We start from the raw sequence: 17,819 nt of genomic DNA, 5'->3' as shown, positions 1-17,819 counted from the left end.
TTTTTTGAAATCATTTTCGTCCTTAGAAGCACTCTTGAAAAAGGAGTAAAGCTCCCCAACATGATTGCTTCATAGGTTATAATATGAATTTGAAGATGAATATTGCAGTATGTTAAAATACTAGTGACAATAATTTTTATTAACATTTTGTACTTAGTATTTGTGTATTACAATTAGAAATTAACCAGTAATTTCCTTGAGTTATTCATACTCACTGTCTCCATTTCATCTCCTCCCTCTTTCTCTTAAATCTACTCCAGTTATACTTCTGCCTTCCATCACTCTACCATAATGATTTTCTCATCCTAATTCCAATGGTTGCTTCGCAGGCTTCATCTTACTTGACTTAGCAGCACTTTACTTCACCTAGCAACATCCTTAAATATTTGATTCTCCAATTAGTTTCCAGGACACTCCGTTCTTCTGGCCACTTGTCCTCATTCTCTTGTGTTGGTTCCTTTTTATTTTCTTTAATTCTCAAAGTTGGAGGGCACCAGAAGGGAGTCTTTGAAGTTTTTCTCTTTTCTAAAATATTCACTCCTTTGGTGATCCTATCCAATCCTATTCATGTTCACTCCTTTGGTGATCCTATCCAATCCTATCCATAGCTTTAAGTATCATCACTATGCTGGCAACTTGCAATTTTGTATCACCAGTCTATAGTTTCCAAAAGTTTATTTAACTCCATCTGAGTTAGTCTGAGGGACATCTCAAAATCAGTATGTCTAGAAATGAGCTCTCGGTCTTCCCTCCAAAACTGCTTCTCCCTGTATCTTCCCACCTCCTAAGTGGCAGCACTATTTTTCCAGTTGTTTGGGACAAAACTCTTGGAGTCATCTCTTTTCATTTTCTGTTGTACTTCACTGAGTCCACCAAATCTAACTGGCTTCACCTTCAAAATCAATCCAGATTTTACTTCTCACCACCTCCACTGCTACAAACACCTTCTCGTCGAGTTCACTGCATGTGTCTACTACTCTGTCCCTACTTCTTCCCTTACTCCTGCACTTTCCTTTTTTAACAAGGAAGTCACAACTATCCTAGTAAATATCAAGTCAGATCATGTCATTGCTATGCTCAATACTACACAATAGCTTCCAATTTCACTTCAAATTAAAAACATTTTTTTAAAAGATAGATGTTTCCACATGGCTCACTATCCCACAGGTTTTTTTGTTTGTTTGTTTGTTTTGTTTTTTGTTTTTTTTGAAATGGAGTCTCACTCTGTTGCCCAGACTGGAGTGCAGTGGCACGATCTCGGCTCACTGCAAGCTCCACCTCCCAGGTTCACACCATTCACCTGCCTCAGCCTCCCAAGTAGCTGGGACTACAGGTGCCCGCCACCACGCCCGGCTAATTTCCCACGGTTCTTTTTAAAATTATTTTCTTACTACACTTCCAAATGGCTCTCCATGTTCTTTCTGGAGCATACTAGGTGTATTTCTGCCCAAGGACTGTTGCCTCTGCTGAGGTTTATGCTTCAAACATTCTTTTGCCAAATATGCAGACTTCACTCCATTTGGAGATTTATGCTTCAAATATTCTTTTGCCAAATATGCAGACTTCACTCCATTTGCCTCTTTTCACCTTTTTAATGATGCTTTTCATAACCACCCTACTTAAAATTTTAATAATATCCTGTTCCTATTTTCTCAATGTACTTTTCACTAACTTTCAAACTATTTTATTTTTTTTATTTTTTTTACTGTCTTCTCACTGAAATGTAAGCACTAGAAGAGCACAGACTTTTCTGTTATCTACAGACTTAGAAAAATGCATAGTAAGTACCTAATAAATAGTTCTGGGTGAATGAACATTATTTACCAGAAAATAAACACTATCCCTAAAGTTGTTTAACATCAGAGATAAAGCAGCTTGACAAAAACGCAAAGCTCATCTTCAGGTTTTTCAGTATTGTGGAAGAATTTTAAAAGAGACTAGTCTAATAGTCTTTTAATAATTGACTTAAAATGTAGAAAGATTTAAGAAACAAAAAAGAAAACACCACATTCCTACATACTGGATGATATATACAACAAAATATTAACTGTAACTACATCACTGTGGGAGAACAAAAACCATGAATCTTACATACTTCAGACAGTGAAAAGTTTAAAGACATTTGCCCAACTTTCTTTAATAATATTTTCTTTTGTGAGTAACCCAAATTTTAAATATGTTAAAAATATAAATACTTCTTCATAAATTGATAATTATCCATATTTACTATTAAGAAAATACACATTTTTCATGGGCTATATAATGAAATTTTTTAATATCCCTCTTTGAAAACAAACAACATGATGAGGTACACATCTACTCAGAAACTTCAGACTGAGAGAGAATAAAAGTAGGCTGCTCCAGGTTAAAAAAAAAAAAAAAAAAAAACAGTTAATAACAAATCTAGTATCTCTCATGCTTCTTACTAAAGCCAACAATACTATCCCTAAAATCTGTAATATTTGGTTTTTGTTAGCCATAGTACATTTTATTTTAGCAATCTACTTCAGAGACCAGAGCTCTCAAATTATTTTAGCAACATAAATGTCATACACACTGGGATTTAACACAGAGCACTTTAAATTCCTTGATACAACAGCTGTTATACTCATTTTTAGCTGAAGCTCAGGTAAATTAAATGCTTATTATATAAGGATTCAAGGAAAGGGATATGATTTTTTAAAAATCTTCATGTCTAAATTTAAATACTTAAATATTAAGAGAATTTGAGTTTCTTTCTTAGTTCATCATTCCACATCTAACTCTCACTAGTGTTTCCTAGAATGTAAAAATTCAGCCTGTTGGGGGCCACAACTAAATTTTCCAGATACCCCAGAAATAAATGACCAGAGTGATCTTTGAAAATCGAGAAATGTGGCGGCAACCATCATCATCTACGTTTCTCCATTCTGAGATTTCATAGATCCCTGAAGAGAACAATAAAATAAATAACCTTAAAGCTTCCTCTCACTTCACTTTAAATCTAATATTTTATCTAATGCTGGAACAGTGTCACACAGGTTATATAAAAAAAGGGAAACTAGAAAGCTATTCCACCATGGTAGAGCACTCTAGAACTAACTTCCCAAGCAGCAAATATCTAGGTCTTAGACTACTAATTATTGCAAAGAAAAGAAGCAGCTCATTCATTAAACTTTTTATAGTTATCAACTTAAATCGACCACATGCCAAACGTCCTGCTAAGAACTAGATACTTTTTTTTTTCTTTGCCTTTATACTCAAGGAACCCAATGTAGTAAAAGAAACAGGTGTGGACAAATAATGTGATATAGTGTGATGAGTGTTATGACATTGGCCTGCAAAGGAAACCAAGAAATTGTGTAAGAGGGACACTAAATCCAGACAGGGAACAGGAGGAGATTTGTGAACTAAGCTTTTCGAAAAAGCAAGAGAAAGTCAAAGGAGGAAACACTGATCAAATCATCCAAGCAGAAGGGAAAGACAATTTGAGAAATGATATTAACAAAAGGAAGAGTGAAGCCATCATTTCCTCATCACCCAACATGTAAACTTGCAGGAATATTTTGCTTCTTTCTCTGCCTCTTACTTCATATCTTCTGGTTAAACTATGTTAATTCATTCTTCCTTTTCACCCCACTACTTCTGCATTACCTGGTTCAGTTTTTAATAGATGCATCTCACATGACTGTAAAAGCCCTCCAAATCGTTAAGTTGTTTAGGAATTGCTCCCCTCAAGTCTATCTTAGAAAATATTTGATGATAAAAAGAGAAAAAGAAATTGTACACACATACACACACACACACACACAGTTTATATATAAATTTATTTATTTATAAATTTTTAAAAGAGAAGATCAAGGCTTTCCAAGAGGTTGGTTTCACTCAACCTACTCAGCTTTATTTCTTTAACTCCCAAAAGGATGTTGCAGTGATGCATGGTTATTATGTTCTTTATCCACCGCACGTCCACCCTGCCACTTTCTCAGGTTGTTTCTACATACATGTGTCAGCACACATATACTCACATTCATATACACCTATACACATCCCACTCCCTTTTATTTTGTCCAAGTCCTATCCATTCTTCAAGATAACCTTACTTTTCAGTTTTTTTCTGGTTGCTTTTATCAAATTCCAGTTTAGATTTCAATCCTCCTCAGAACACCTGGAATCTCTTCATCCTAATTTTGCCTCTCATTTGTCCATTCCAGAAATATTTATTAAATGCCTACAATACCTAAGGAAATATCTAAGGTGCTGTGTATATAGCAATAAACAAGGTAAACATGATTTTTGCTTTCATGGAATTAACATTCTCGATTTCAGATTAGTGACTTAAAAGAAGCCATTGATTATTTAAAATACAGCTGTCCCTGCAGTATTTTCCTAAACAGGGTATTATGCATATGTAGCCACTTCATATATACAAGAGAGTCCTATATTTAGGGATTATGTCAGTTGTTTTGTATTCTCTATACTTCCTAGTCCATAGGCAGTATTCATAAAAGGCAGGTGAGTTAAAAAGAAAAAAGTATACATGGAGCTAAATTTAAGATGAAATATCTTTTTCTTTATTCCCATCTCTTTATACTTCAAGAAAGATTAACAATATAAAAGGTTGTATTTGAATACCAGGATTCAAAACAGTATTTCTCATAGATCTTTATTTAAACTTGAAAATAAAATGACTTTAAAGGCTAATATGTCCAATAGATCGTCATATCTCTCTAGAGAATATAATCCTTCAGAGGTTTTCTGACACTTTATTAATATGCTTCTTCTGGGAACTTGCCTGTGATCTTCTTTTTTCTGGAGTCTTAGCAAAATACTTTTCAATGAATTATCCTTTGCAATAGAACTATCTTTAAAATAATGCAGAGCTAATCAAACTAACAAAATAAACTTTGTGTGCAAAAGACATATTTGAATAAATCATGATTTAAATGTCTGCAGTGTTATTGTTAAATAACCTAATCACAGTTGGGAACTGTGATTAGGATCAACATAAACATGTTTTATACCATGGGTTAGGGGTGTAAAAAATGTTAGATAATCTTAACCAATACTCTAGCTCATCAATCAAATAAAACTAGTCTTCAGTCATTGTTCTGAGTTTAGTTTTGTCCTGCTTTGACCCTACATTTTCAGAGCTGCCTTCTCCTAAGTCACTGTTGAAATGGAGAATATAATGCTCATGGCCTTGGGCAAATACTTCAAAATAATATCATTTGGTTCAATAAATTAACTCCTTGTCAATTGTATAGAAAAGGAAGGAAAGTTAAGAGTGTTGGAGTATGACCAATGATAGCTTCAGAGTATTGAAACACACACACACACACAGTCACATTCACATACACACATTCCCATTCTCAAAGGAGAAAATAAACGTTGGAAACAAACATGGAAAACAATGTATAGAGTGTTACCCCAGTAGCACCCCTCATACATAAGTTCATTATTTCTCAAATGATTGTTTCAGTGCTCTTATTTTGTAAGCCATGATAAATTTAAAACATACTTTTTAAAAAAGAATAACTCTCTCATTCTTAGTGTTCACAAGTTACTGAAAAGAGACATGCACCTTCCTTTTTTCCTCCTCTTTTGTTATCAGATTCATGGCATTATCTCTGGGCCTGTTGCTCTCTGACATCTCCAGCACTTTGCAGGGCCCAGTTTTTTGAGTTTGCCCTTCTCTTTGTCTCAAATAAGCCCACTTCTAAAGCCAACAGGCAAATATTAATTCATTTTGGCCCCCTTGTAACTAGGACTCAAATAATATTTTTTCCCTAGCCAGCATGACTTTTCACGCATGACTATCTTTTCTCCCCTGTGTTATCCATCTAGGCTTCTTAATGATTATTCTAAAGCACATAAGCTAAAGTATTTCAAAAGGCTCCAGAATGTAATAAAAAATATATTATAAAATAATATATAAATATATATTATATATTCAAAAGGCTCTAGAATGTAATAAAAAATATATTATAAAATATATTAAAAATATATAAAAAAACAACAGTAATCTTAGAGCAGAAAAAGTATTGAAAGAATATGGGATCAACAAATCATCAATTCAATATTATTCCTAATGTAGAGGTTTTCAGCTGTATTCTCATATTAGAATCACCTGAGAATATTTTTTAAAACCCACGCCCAGGTCACACCCCAGAATGATTACATAAGTTTCCTAGAGGATTCCAACCCTGCAGGCAGGGTAGACAATCACTGCAATAACCCAACAAGCAGATAACAACTCATATGAAAAGCTAAAGGAAACCTCTAGTCTCTTATTGGAATGAGAGAGGTGCCAAATGCAAAAGCCAGGTGACCTGCCAACCTATTCTCAGTTAGGATGAAGTCCCGGGGAGGAAGAGGAAAAGGATCTCACTTTTAGAGAGTTACAGGTAAAATTCCAATGTTTGTTGTTATGGGTGGAATTGTGTCACCCCACTAAAAAGATATGTTCAAGTCATAACGCTCAGTACCTCAGAATGTGACCTCATTTGGAAATAAAGTGTCCAGAGAGGGAATCAAATTAAAATGAAATCATTAGGGTAGGCCCTAATTCAATGTGACTGACGTCCTTATACAAAGGGGAAATTTATATATACAAAGACAGACAAACTCACAGAAGGAAAATGATGTGAAGACATTTAAGAAAAAGATGGCCAGGGGACTAAAATGATGCATTTACAAGCAAAAAAAAAAAAATGGCAATGATTGCAGCACACACTAGAAGCTAGAAGAGGCAAGGAAGGATTCTGCCCTAGAGCCATCAGAGAGAACATGGTCCTGCCAAAACTTCAATTTTAGACTTCAAGCCTTCAGAACTGTGATATGATACATTTCTGTTGTTTTAATCTGCCCAGTATTTGTTATTTTTATTATAGCAGCCCCAGGAAACTAATATAGTTAAAAATGGGGATTATTGTGTTCTGACAAAGTTCACAGTGGTTGAAGGAAGACTATGCAAGGAGTAAGAGACACACAAAGCAACTTTAAAGTCTGCACTCTCTAAATCATTGAGATTGCTTGGCACAATGTTTATTGGTAGCAGTCAATTAGTGATATAGTTTTCTTTCCTTTGAAATGAATTGTCTAGTTATTGCTAATTTATGACAATGTGCAACAATCAGCCCAGCTATTTTTTCTTTTAAAAATGTTTTTTGCACTGCTAATTAGATCAGCATGCCTCTCATCTAAGACAGCTCAAAACACCAAAACAACTGGTTTTGATCTGATGTTTTTCATTGTAGACACACACTTCATCCAGCATAAGCGTCTTCAACATTTCTTCAGCAAACATGAACATTTCTCTTTTATTGTAGATGGAAAATAACTATTTTAGAAACAATCAAAAACAAAATCTAAGCACTGACAGTATTGATGTAAGTGATAAAGATAAAATCCAGCAATAGTTTGATTCTTGGCTTGATTACTGAACTTTATTTCCATTACTGTAATATAAACATATGGGAGTATATGTATGTATTTCGGAAACAATTTTGCTTAATTTCCTATATAAAATACTAAAATTTACTATCTTAGAGAAATTATGCTATAATGACAAACTTAAAAATTAATCAACAGCCTCTGCTTTATTTGCTAAACTACTAACTTATTCTAACTTCTTATGATGGTTCAAAGTAATAGGCTCATTACTCTCAGCTAAGACACTTATTAATTTTATTGGCCCTGTAGCAGGGACGAAAATACCTGTTGATAACCTTCTCTTCACTCCTATAAGATTTATAACTGATATTTTAGTATTTAATCCTGATATTTACAGTATTCTGTATCTTGACTGTAAGGTCTGTGAGAACAAGAATCTAATAGAAGGCTGTGCGCAGAAGAGAAATTTAACAGTGTGTATTAGGAAAAGGATGAATTGAGCATGAGCCAAGAGGCCTGTGTTGGAAGCCGACATCTACCACCCGTGAGCTTCTGTGTTTCAAAAACATTACAACCTTCCTGAAATGTTGCTGTTTATTAAGAGAAAAAGTAGTAGTAATCAATAACAATAATGCAAAAAGAACAAAGTCATCTATTAAAAAGTTGTCCATTAACGCTTTCTCTTTCTTTGCCTATGGTGGTGGTGGTGGTGGTTGTTGTTATTATTATTTTCCTGGGCTCAAGTAACCCTCCAGCCTCAGGCTTCCAAGTAGCTTGGACTACAGGCATGTGACTACCATGCCCAGTATTAAAACTAATGTAAAACCCGTTATAAAAACTAATATTTTTAGTTTTTGTTGTAGATATGGGGTCTTTGTTATGTTGCCCAAGTTAGTCTTGAATTCCTGGTGTCAAGTAATCCTCCTGCCTCAGCCTCCCAAAGCACTAGGATTAAAAGAATGAACCACTGCACCCTCTGTCCTTTGCCTATTCTTTAAATGACAGTGATTCCAGTGTGTCTGTCTGGTGTGCCTAGTGTGGTCCCATTCTGTTTTTCATCTAAAACATTCTTCCTGTGCAATTACATCAACTGCCAAAGTTCCCATTGTTCCCTCTAAGCTTCAATATCCAAATTTGTTTATTAAATGTATCAGTACACAAAAATCTTCTATACTGTCATCAGTCACCTAACAACAGGCCCACCTTCTGAGAAATGCTTTCTTAGATGATTTTGTCATCATGCAAACCTCACACAAAACTAGATGGGATAGCCTACTACACATCTAGGCTATATGGTCTAGCCTACTGCTTCTAGGCTACAAACCTGTATAGCATGTTACTGTGCTGAATGCTGTAGGCAACTGTAACATACTGGTATTTGTCTATGTAAACATGTCTAAGCATAGAAAAGGGAATGTGTTATGCTACATTATAACAGCTATGACATCACTAGGTGACAGAAATTTTTCATCTCCACTATACTCTTGGTGGACCACAGTCATCTCTGCATTTTAGTCATTGACTAAAATGTCATTATGCAGTGTGTAACTGTGTTTCTCTCTCTTGAAAGCCATACCTGTGCATCGGACTTCCAGTCACATATCCTCACTCAGCTCTCTCAGAGACAGTCAAAACTCAAAAAGTCCAAAACAGGTGTTTTTCCCCCAATCATGCTTCTCTGCTCATGTCCTCTGTCTTTGTGACTGGCCCTTCTAAAAAGTAATCCCTCAATTAGCCAGGTCCATAGCTGAACTCATTCTGTGTGTCTATATATGATTAACTGGGCTCTGCTGGAGACAACTGCCTGAACTGAGATCACAATAATCATCCCCAACCTCAGTTAGCCCATCAGCTCTCTCTAGCATATGCCTCCTGAGAGGCATCAGTGGGTGTCAAGGTCAAATATGTATAAGAAATGCTGCATTACACGAGGTTAAACAGGTTTCTCTACTGAAGGGGTTTTTGATGTTTAATAAACTAATGAGCACTGTGAATCTACAGATTCACCCCCCAAAGTGTGGGGGAGATGTAATGTGCAGCATTTCCTGAACTTATTTGCCCATGTAACCCTTTCCATGGAGCATCTCATAAAGAAAACAGTCATTAGCTCTGCTGTAGCAGAGCCAGGATATGCCCAGACTGCTGAAGCCAGCCCTGTAACCTTGGGCAGAGCTTCAGGGTCCTTGCTTCATCTTCCCCACAAGGAGCAATTTGGACTTCAGAAGGGTAACTTGCTTTACATTAAAATAGCTCTTAATAGCTTTTTGTCAAGCCAATTGAACCCAACTATTTTCTTTTCAATACTATGAGGTATTGCTATCTCTATTTTACAAAGACACAGAGTCCAGAGAGATCAAATACTGGTTCAGAAACCACGGCTATGAACTGACAAAGTTAAGGATTTAATTTTGTCGTGTAATAAGCAGGTCAATATTCTTACCCACTCCCCGCCATTTAAAAATCTTGCAATTTAGGATGGTTAGCATGAAAGAAAGATGGGTAAATAGGAAACTATGGGAAAGATTTTTCATTGGTACTGAGATAAAGTTAGTTTAAATCAGTGAGGAGTCAGAAACAACAGACACTTTCAAAGAAATCCAGTTTGCTTTCTACCATTTTAAGTATAATACATACTTGTTTAAAAACAAGTTTTTAAATTATTCTTGTATGGTTACATTAGAAAATTTATTATAAAAATATTGACTATTTTATGCAGCCCTCCAAAGTTTATGAAAATTAAAAACTCTTCCCTTAGAATTAATGTATGCTACTCATTTTTTACAGAAAGTTTTATCATGAAGTAAACTTCAACCATGACTATATCTGTGCAACAGTAATAATAACAACTAACATTTATCTAGTAAAAATACACTAAGATTATATTATTTATCTCTCAGAGCCAACACCTGAGGTAAGCTGTTATTATTACCCCATGTGACAGAATAGAACACAGAGTCTTAGAGAATCTATATAATCTTACAAAGCCACAAGTTAGTAAGCAGAGCTAGACTCAAACTTCTGACTCTCTAGCTTCAGAAACCAATTCTTAACTATCAAACTCCAGTGCTTCCTAAGTAAAAAAGACATAATAAATTTAAGACATAGCATTAGTAATTTAAGAAGAATACCTGAGGGTAGAATCTGTTACATAAGGTAAATATATAGCTATTCTGGCAAGAAATAATGAAATCAAATAGATTGGTGCATCTTAGAGATGGGTTGAACAAAACCCTCTGAAAGTGTAAGTGCTTCCCATAAAAAGGTCAGGATTGTACCATCTGTCTGTTTGACATAACAGAAGACATCACAAACTCCACTCATCTAATAAGACAATGTTTTATCAAGACTTGTCAGCTTCCATCTAGAATTGATCTGGAATTTGTTTCCTGGTTAGAAAACAGAAGCGAGGGAGTTTAAGATGATCCCAAGACTATGCAGGGGCTGCTGCTGGGGTTGAAACTGCGTGTAATATGCCTGTCTTTCCTGCGCTCCTCTGGCCAAGACCTGTATATTTCACTGCTCAAAATTCCTTCAAACTCTGCTATTCTATGATATCCCTGGGAAAGTAAACTACCCCCTAGGTGTGAGGTAACAACTCTTCTAAGAGATAGATTACAGCTTCAGGCTCCCAAATTGCCAGTTAGTGTACTGGAGATGAAATGTAATGTCCTGAAAGAGTTAGTGTTCCAAAGAGCCAACAAGGTGTTTCTTATTCACCTTGAGGGCTGGCTGGTAGAAGTTACCTGTCTAAGAACCAGCATACCATTTTAAAATATGTATCCTGCGAGTAAAGCTAGGTTCATTCACCTTTGTCTAAATCATCAGCAAAACTACATATGAAAACTGAAATCAACTACAGTGTGTTTATGGGGAAAAGTGACATTATCTCAACGAAACTAATTGGAAAACTTTTATTTTGTCTGAAAATTCCCTGAAGATATCATTTATCAAAGAATTTGTGTCCTGAGCTGTTATATATGATACTCTCCAAACAGTGAGCTGTTAATTCACTGCCTTATCTCCCTAAATCCACTAATCTTTTTTCTCATATTTTACTTTCTCCTGAATTGTGTAGTGAAATATGAGGCTGAAGGGGTTTCATGTACAGCAAAACACCCAGTGCTCTAGGAATATCCACTGATAAATTTAAGGAACCCTCTAAACAATACCACTGTCATTCCCCGTTCAAGTGAAACCTTCTCCCTCGGTTCATTTCCTTGACCCTACTCAGTCCTTGACTTCACTTCTGCTGATCTCATCCCTACTTCATGCCACCCCTTGTCACACACATAGGTAAAAGGTATATTTAAACCTGACTTCAAGGTGAGATAATTCAAAGTATAATTAATTCCCACTAACAGAGATGGTTGCTGTAATGTCCGAGTTTTCAGCTGGGTTTATAATTTTTAAGGCTCCCAATTACCTACTGAAAGGTTGTTAGAGTCACGCCATAAAAGTATCAAATGACTTCACCCAGTTGTGCTTACTAATCATTCGGCAAATATTTGTTGAGGAATTTCTGTGTCCTGATATTAGAGATACAGTGGTGCTAAGAGGACAATGGGCTTCCTCTCCCAGATCTTCAGGAGAAAATGGAGATACATACTACTAAACATACAATTTCAATATGGTGTTTTTAGTATCATGATGAGGAAGATCAGAGCATCAAGCATGCACTTTCTCTTTCCTGGATCTGAACTACTAGGTATCAGGACTGACTGAGTACTTAACATATATTACTTCATTTAATCATTCCAACAACACAATGAAGGTGTTATTATTACTATTTTCTTTAAAAAATGAGAGCGCTGAGTCAAGAAAGCTTATACAACTTGCCCCGGAACTCACAGTTAGTAAATGGTAGAGACAGAATTTCACGCCAGGCAGTTAGGTTCCATAGCCCACATACTTAAGGACTCTACGAACCTGCCTATTCTTGTATTAGTTCATTCTTAAGGACTAATAAAGACATACCCGAAACAGGGTAAATTATAAAGGAAAGAGGTTTAATGGACTCACAGTTCCCTTTGCCTTGGGAGGCCTCATAATCATGACAAAAGAAAAAGGAAGAACAAAGGGACGTCTTACATGGTGGCCAGCAAAGAGAGAATGAGAGCCAAGCAAAAGGAGAAACCCCACATAAAACCATCTGGTCTTGTGAGACGTATTCACTACTATGACAACAGTATGGGGGAACCATCCCCATGATTCAATTATCTCCCACCAGATCCCTCCCACAACATGTGGGAATTATGGGAGTTACAATTCAAGATGAGATTTGGGTAGAGACACAGCCAAATCATGTCCGTTCTACAATTTTATAATTGAAGTATTCTCAGAACTATTTCATTCATCCACAAAATGCATCCATCTGTTTAGCCAACAAATACTTATTGAGTGCTTACTGTAAAGTCATAAGGATAAAGCAGTAAAGGAAATACTGCCCCTGCCCTCTAGGGAATGTGAAGTCAATTTTGAGAAACACTAACTTAGGAGGCAAAGTCAACATGATTTCTTCAGAGACAACATCTAACTACCCCCAACCTTGGGGGAAGACAAGAACGTTTTCTCAGTATTTAATCTCTTCCACATCTGAAGGGTAACCAGGAGTTAGCCAGTGAAGTGTCTTTGGGTCAGAGAGAAGAACGAGTCCATGAGCATGAATGGAGAGAGAGCTTAGCATATTCCAGAAAAGCAATGAGCTGGTGGTTTTTGGAGCCTCAGTCTATTGGGATGGAGTGGGAATGACAGGAGGCAGCGGTGAAGAGAAAAGCGTCATGTTTCATGTCATGAAGGGCTTTATATGCATGCCTTTTATCCTGAAGGACTGAAGATGTTTAATCAAAAGAGTAACAACACCAGAACTGTCTTAGTAAGATAACTCTGACTATATGTCACTTTCTATCTTTATAATATCACATCTAACCAAGTTCTCTATTTGAACATAGAAAACAGCAAACCTCTCCCCTTCTTTCCCTTATTATGTTGGTAGAACTTCACCAACAATTCAGAATAACTGCTCTTGAGAAGGCTGCTTTCTCAAAACTCTGCAATAATATAAGTTTGATTCTTGCCACCAAATTCCTTTCCTCCTCTTTTTCCCTTTGGTTTCACAAAACAGAATGAAACAAAAATGCGAAGAATGAGAAAAATGTTGTTTTGGATGTGATGAATGAAAATATCACATTTAGTGTTCTTCTTTTGGAACATTTTTCTCTTTAGAAAAATATTATCAAATAGCTAACAAAACATGCCAAAAGGCAAAACCTATTAAGTCAGTTTCATCACCTAATGCCTGTATACAGCTCAAGCTTTTAATCGCATTACAACTTCACTCTTTCTACCTTGTTTCAAAACACAATATTTCTATGCCTTCTCTGGGTTCCAAAAACCACTCCTCAACTGCATTTTAGTGGCCACACTGTTTTTAGGGACATGGGGGGCGGGGTGGGAATGGAGTCTTGCTCTGCCTCCCAGGCTGGAGTGCACTGGTTCAGTAGCAGGATCTCGGCTCACTGCAACCTCTGTCTCCCGGGTTCAAGCAATTCTCCTGCCTCAGCTTCCCGAGTAACTGGGACTATACGCGTGCAACACCACACCTGGCTAATTTTTGTATTTTTAATAGAGATGGAGTTTCACCATGTTGGTCAGGCTGGTCTCAAACTCCTGAACTCAGTGGATCCTCCTGCCTCGGCCTCTCAAAGTGCTGGGGTTACAGGCATGAGCCACCACGCCTGGCCAGTTTTGCTTTTCTGTATAAATCATGTGGACAAAGGAGTACATAATGTACATACATATATATTTCTTTAAATTTTAATAAAAACTATGAAATAAACATCAGTGTATCCATCATCCAGTATAACATATGAAAGATTAAAAATAAGTTTGAAGCCCTTCCTATGGTTCTCTCCACATCCCTCTCCCTCTTCCCAGGAGTAGTTAGGATTCTGATATTCTTGTAAATTTGCTCCTTTGTTTTCTGTGCAGTTATGACATTTAAGTGGGAATCTCTAAATAATATGGCTGAGTTTTGACTCTTTGGGACTTTGTATAAATAAAATAAAAATAGATTGTCTGCCATGCAGCTTCTATAAGTCAAACAAAAGGATTTCTGTGAAGCTTAAGGACACTGCCCCTCAGTTGTCTAGCAGGAGCCCAAGGTAGAGAAGGGATATTCTTGAAGAGACTTGTGGGGTAGCTTTGCTAATGAATATACAGAAAAGTCCAGCAAAATTCTCAGAAGGGTTACATTTCCAGCATCACTGCCAGGTTGGCCTGAGGAGAAGAATAATAGTATGGAATTAAGAGAGGCCATTGAAGCCCCAGAGTTTTACCAGTAAGAAGAAGACAGAGAACTGCTCAGCTACACACATGTGCTGCCTGTTAGTCAAAATAAAATTACGGCTCAGGGGGTGGAAATAAGAACCCAAAGAGTGGAGCTGGGAGCCACAGTGAATTCTTCCCATGCTTTGAGAGCTAATGGAGCACCTTCCAATTTGCCTGGCTGGGATTTCAGAATTTTTAAGGACTCCTTAGAGGCTCCTATTTTATCCCTTTTGAACATGAATGTTTATAGTAGCTATACTATGCCTTCCCCCCATCATATTAATATGTTAGGGGTGAGGGTGGAAGACAACCTCTCAGTTTTGTTTCACATATCTGTAGATCAGGAGGAACTGTATTTGGGGAGCTGTACCCAAGGAATCATATCAATGAGCCTTATCTACTCCTGGTCCAGGTTTAGATGACAAGATCCCGGGTTGTAAGGCAATGGTGTAACAGGATGAAATATGACCTGTGGAGTGTGGTGAATGTTGTTCATATCCTGGGAGCCACAGGACAGTCTGTGGTAGGCAGCTGCCAAAAAGATCTCTGATGAGACTTGCTTTTTGGTTCTCATACCCTTGTGTAATCACATTGAGTATGAGATGGACTTAGTGACTTTCTCCTTATCAATATGGTAGACATAATGGACTGTCATTGTCAAGATTAGGTTATAAAATAATTGTAATTTCAATCTAAAGTTGGTATGCTCGCTCTCGCGTGCTCTCTCTCGTCATTTGCCCTGTGGGAAGACAAATTGCCTGTGGAGAGGCCCACATGCTGAGGAACCAAAGCCTGCCAATAACCAGGTAAGTGAGCATGGAAGTAGATTGCCCCCCTCCAGTTTGAGATGAGACCACCGTCCCAACCAACAACCTGAATGCAGCCTCATGAAAGACCTTGCACCAGAAGCACTCAGCTAAACTTCTCCCATGTTCCTGATCCACATAAAGTGAAAGATACTAAATGTTTGTTATCTTAAGTTGCTAAGTTTGGAGTTAATTTGTACTGTATCAATAAGTAACTAATGCAGACTTTGTTGAAAGCAATACAAAACAAATATATATTTACCTCAGATCCTCAGACAATGATGTCCTTGATCACCTGATTTCTTAGTCTGCATAGTTTATAAACCAAGACTAATAATTCTGTCAAAAATAATCCCAAAGCTTCTGAACCAGTAGGTCTGAATAGCCAGACTATACAAAATATATATCCTCAGGGATAACTTCTTAAAGGGAGTATAGCAGTAATAACAAAGTGATTATAATACCTTATGTTTAGGTTTTAGAGTTTACAGATCAGTTTCACATAAATGACCCATTTTTATTCTCAGAAATAAGTCTATGAACTTAGCTATTACAATTTCAGTTTTAAAGATGAATAAAGTAGATAGCAGAAAAGTTAGAGACAAGCCCATACTCATTTTCTAATAAATAACAAAACAGGCCTTAAATGTTTGCCTTGTAACTCCACCATCTACCCTCACCACTTTTTTTGGAGTTCTTCTGATTTGATGGAAGTCTGAAGTTGTATAGACCTAGAAGAATAATTTTTAAATGCCAGACACTGCTTGGCATCTTATAAATTAAAACTTAAACAGTTCTAAGAATATACTGGCTTACTCAGGTTAAAAAAGCTGATAATTAAATGGTTCTATTACATAAAAACAAAATAAGCAGGATTTACTAATAGACCTAATCATTATTAGATGAAAACTATCAATAGCCTTGATATAAAAGAAAGCAACTCAAATTCAGAGACATATTTTGCCTCTGACTGTAAAATTGGAGGTTCTTAAATATATGATAAAAAAATCTGATCACACCTTCTCTCATTTTTTTTTTTTTTTTACCACTACAGTCATTCTAAAATACTCAGGGCTCCAATTTTCCTCAACTTTGCAGAAAGCATTGAAAATAATTTTGTACAAAGAATGAAAAATGTGGCAGATTATCTCTATTACATACATCAAAATAATACAGCATTCTATTCTCAAGTTAAAATATACCAAAGAGTCCCTGAGGTTTTTGTGTAGGAAGGGATTGAAAGAAAATCAACTGAACATACCTCAGAAAAAAAAAAAAAAAAAAAAAGGGAGGTGGGGGCTTCTCAACAATGGTTTCTAAATATACTGTTAAGTTTTTAGACTCCCAATGGTTTCAGAAGGCAGGTAAACAAAAACTTTTTATATTTAATTTACATTTTCCATCCACCAAAGACTCCTTTTTAAATTTGCTTTCTATGGTTTTGTTAGCAGCAATTTTTCAATAGAGGTGTAAATGTAACTTGAATTTTTAATGATAAAATGATAAAAGTCACTTTCATAAAACAAAAATCACTATCTCAAATATTTTAAGCTATCTTTTTAAGTTTTTTGAATTGGAGTTTACATTTACAAAAGGTTTCAGATGCCTAATGGAAACTTGAAAATTCATTCAGTAAAGTGATTTCTGCTTCTATGGCACTTTTAATGAACTAATGTATGCATTTCTTTTTGAGTATTTTACAAAGAAAGACATTTGCATAAAATGGAATTTGCATTTTTAAGAGATCATCTGTTCCTTATTCTTCTTTACTCAAAATCATAATGTTATCTTTACAACATCATAATCCTTTCCACAGGGACAAAATCTGATGTCATAAATGACCATTATGATTTCAAGTGTGCAATAAGCAGACAGAAAATAGACGTTTTATTTTTGTAAATGAAAAAAAAGAAAAACATTTACAAAAACAAAATTCACAGCATTTGACAAAACAGTCAACATTTTATACCTGTTGTTTTTTTCAGCAGATCTCCAACACATTTTACACTTCTAAAGGCAATCTGTAATGTCTACTTAAATGGATAACTTGATTTTAGCATCTTACAAGAAAGAGCCTTAATTCTCGGTGTTCTAACAAAATTATCTTTATCATTCAGAGCAAAAAAGAGGAATTTAATTCCTAGGAAAAAAAATCTGAAATTTTAAAGGTTCATACAGTCACTTAATTACAATATTGAGCCATATGGACTCGATGAGATTTTTCTACACAGCTTTGTAAAACACGTATCAAATCACATCAGTACCTTTTTAAAAACTCTTCAATACCTTTCCCACCACCCTCAAGACCAAGTC

This window comes from Theropithecus gelada, chromosome 17 (genome assembly GCF_003255815.1).
Source record: "Theropithecus gelada isolate Dixy chromosome 17, Tgel_1.0, whole genome shotgun sequence".
Lineage (NCBI taxonomy): Eukaryota > Metazoa > Chordata > Mammalia > Primates > Cercopithecidae > Theropithecus > Theropithecus gelada.
This window is presented reverse-complemented; position numbering follows the sequence as displayed.